Raw genomic sequence first — 3,535 nt, 5'->3', positions numbered from 1 at the left:
GAAACTCTTTGTCGACAAATCTCAACATGAAAGTCAGAGCAGCTACCTGGTAACTCTAGCTCACTGTGAGCTCCTCTGGACCTTCATCTTGGATGCCCTGCACCAATATCTCAGGGCACACTCCAAGGGCAGTGTCTGCACACACCCACATCTACAGACATTGGCATCCAAAATGTGCCAGCCTCACTACACCCTCATGGGTACATCTCGAATCCACTAACTGTACACTTTGGAGCACACCACCAGCTTTCATCAGAATACTGCTGCCAGGAAACTGTAAGCTTGACCAGGCACCTAGTTTGTGGATTGAACAAGGCTGGCTACTAACTCACACTTTGAGTTCATATATTTTGAGATTACATTGATGCTGACAGCATCTCTGCTTTGCATTGCCTCACCTTTTTGCACTTTGCCGCTCAGTTAGATCCAACAGGCTCACAGACCTTCTGTGTTGCCTTGCCTTTTAACTCAGACACAAGGCCAGGCAGTCTGCCCTGGTGGTCAGCAATGATCAGTAAAGGGAGTGGAAGTGTCGATCACAATGTACCAGTAGTGTTTGCACCAAATGTATTGCATGTGCCTCAAACAAATGGACATGTCTTGAAGCCCAAGAGGAGTAGTTCTCATTCAAATCAAGGGAGACAACCTTCAGTCAGGAATTTCCAACACATAAGTCAAAGGCAGCCTTCAATATCAATCCAAGGCCTTGGGCAGGGTCGATTTGTCACTTAAGTGGACATGGTCATGATCCTATGTATTTCGGGGATGAAGAACAGAATGTCAAACACCCACCCACCTATCTTGGCTCTTTCTGTCTTACCATGGGCTGTTTTCTTCCGTAATGAGAGAAAGGGAGGGATTGAGTGAAATGAAAGTTGAATGCCCCAGCTGTTGGCTACAGGTGGTAGAAAGCGGTGAGGTGTGCTGACTGAGTGAGGCAGTAGGCAGTGCAGAGGCCATGTGGAATTACTGCTGTGGGGGTTGGGATGGGTGAGAGCTAGCGAGGAAAAATGTTGCGTGTAATGGCGAAAGAGATAGAGCATGAACCTTGGTGGGTACAGTAGAAGAGATACAATGAGGGGTGAGGTGGCAGAGAGAAGATGGTAGCACTCAGCCTGCAAGAAGACAGAAAGTTACTGCCCTTATTCACACACTGCTGGACATTTCTGAAATGGCTGAGACTGCACTGACCCAGATGGTCACCTCAACCGCACCTGGAGTATTGTGTCCAATTTTGGTCTCCTTACTTCAGGAAGGATGTGATGGTAGTTCAGAAGACGTTCACCAGATTGATTCCAGGGATGAAAGGGCTGTTGTATGAGGAGCAGTTGAATAGCTAGGGCTTGTCTTCACTGGAGTTCAGAAGAATGAGGTGGTGTCTGATTGAAGTGTTTAAAATGCTAAACGGGATTGATAAGGTAGATATTGATCAGAGGCTCCTCCTTGTAGGACAGTCTCAAGCAAGAGGGCATAGATGTAGAGTGAGAAGAGGTTGGTTCAAAACTAGGATGAGGAGAAACTACTTCCCTCAGAGGGTTGTGGATCTGTGGAATTCACTGTCTCTGAGTGCAGGGGAGGCAGAATCAATCAACAGATTCAAGAAAGAAATAGATATGTTTCCAATGAAAAACAGTATAAAGGGCTACGGGGAGCAGGGAGGAGTGTAGAGTTGGGACAAGGATAAGATCAGCCATGGTCATGTTTAATGGTGGAGTGGGCTCAAAGGGCTGAATTGCTTACTCCCGTTCCTAATTCCTCTGTTAGGCTAGGGGGTGGCAGAATTAAAACAGAGATGAGGAAAAATTTCTTCTCTCACAAGGTCGTGCATTTAGTTCAGAGTGTGGTAGATGCCAAGGTGCAGGATAAATTTAAGGAGGAGACGGACAGATTTTTAGTTTATTTTGGGTTAAAAGGTTTGAGGAGCAGGCAGGAGAATGGAGTTGGGGCCAAGGTGAGATTGTATTGAATGACAGAACAAGCTTGAGGGGCTCAGTTACCGACTCCTACTCCTGGTTCTTACTTATGCTTCAAAATTACACCAATGGTGATGGATTTGATTCGTGTTCTGGTGTTCTGACTCAGCTAAACAATAACATCCTCACCCCAAGATTAGAAGGCAGTGGCAAGCCACCACTGTCAAAAACTACAATAAACATCTGGCTCAGAATGCAGCATCAGCAGACAAGTCAAAAACCTTTCCTTCGACAGAGTACACATGAATGAATGAATGAACATCAAATCCAGGGCATAACTGTAAATCTAATGTTATAAAACCTTCACTCAAAAGTTCTGGATACGATGTAATAATAGGTTGAAAAGATATTGGGGACGTTGAGAAGTAACTGGCTGCTATGTTGCGTCAGCTCAGATATGCATTGATTATAAATATAATAAGAACTCCGCGGGGCCAATTGACACCTTCTCCTTGATCCACTGACTTGCGCACGTTGGGTTCAGAGCAGTCCGCGGTGTGCGACTGCGCTCCGGCTCCAGGGGGCAGCAGAGCTCCATCCCGTGAAGGCTGAACATGAAGGTCGTAAATAGTGCCCCTGTTTTACGGCAAGCCGGAAAGTGGAGCAGTGTGTGCGGAAGAGCAGAGGACGTTTGGGAGGTGAGAGAGGCCTGAGGGGTCAGGATAGAGAGAACAGAGGACAGGAAGGGGTAACGGTGACGGGAGTGGGCGGAGGGGAAGAGGGAGGGGTAACGGGGTTGGGCGGTGAGGGAGGGGGAGAGGGTTAACGCAAGTAGGGTGAGTGTGAGTGAGGGATTGAGGGAGGATCTGGGGGAGCCAGGGAGATGATGAAGATGGTGGAGGTTGGAGGGGAGTTCTTGCTGAAGGTGAGAAATGTGGCAGAAAACCGAAAGAACGGCGGATGCTGGAAATCGGGAATAAAAACAAATTGCTGGAAAAGCTCTGTGGGTCTGGCAGTATCTGTGGAGAGAAACCAGAGTCACCTGCAGACAACATGTCTGAGGAAGGGTCACTGGACCCGAAACTTTAACTCTGATCTCTCTCCAGCAGATGTTGCCAGACCTGCTGAGTTTCTCCAGGAATTTCTGCTTTTGTGTTTGGGAATGTGGCAGTTTTAAAGAGAGGGACAGAGAGATAGCGCCCAGGCTCGTGCTCGTGCTCGTGCTCTGGCAGAGAATGCTGATTGCTGCGAGTCAGAAAGGTGAAGAGGCTTTAAGTGTAGGAGGTGGTTTAGTTATTTTTTTAAAAATCAATTAACTGAAAGACAGTGCTGGCTGGTTTCATCTGTGCCAATTAAAGTAAACTTGGAAAGATAGTGGGGGGCTGTGAGCTCTGGAAACCGTAGGCCACTTTATAGAATCCCTACAGTGTGGAAACAGAGCCTTCGGCCCAACAAGTCCACACCGACCCTCAGAGCATCCCACCCAGACCGATCCCCCTTTCAATCCACACATCCCTGAACACTATGGGCAACTTAGCATGGCTAATCCACCTCGCCTGTACATCGTTAGACTGTGGGAGGAAACCCATGCAGACATGGGGAGGAAACCCATGCAGACATGG

At 47.8% G+C, this 3,535-nt stretch overlaps 1 protein-coding gene across 3 annotated transcripts in view; it reads left to right on the top strand.

Moving 5' to 3' along the window:
* The first annotated feature begins 2,477 nt into the window (after window positions 1–2,477).
* ndufs5 (NADH:ubiquinone oxidoreductase subunit S5) overlaps window positions 2,478–3,535 on the top strand; it is a 4,672-nt gene continuing 3,614 nt past the window's right edge. The window contains exon 1 of one of the 3 annotated variants that reach the window (XM_020535132.2): window positions 2,478–2,611. The gene's annotated coding sequence lies outside the window, so the exon portion shown is untranslated. Of the gene's footprint in view, window positions 2,839–3,535 lie in introns of all 3 variants that reach the window. The other 2 variants (XM_048612971.1, XM_048612972.1) reach the window with 2 other exon arrangements.

Source organism: Rhincodon typus, chromosome 27 (assembly GCF_021869965.1).
Source record: "Rhincodon typus isolate 14 chromosome 27, sRhiTyp1.1, whole genome shotgun sequence".
NCBI lineage: Eukaryota > Metazoa > Chordata > Chondrichthyes > Orectolobiformes > Rhincodontidae > Rhincodon > Rhincodon typus.
The sequence above is the reverse complement of the archived record's forward strand: the minus strand, read 5'-3'. Positions and strand labels throughout refer to the sequence as shown.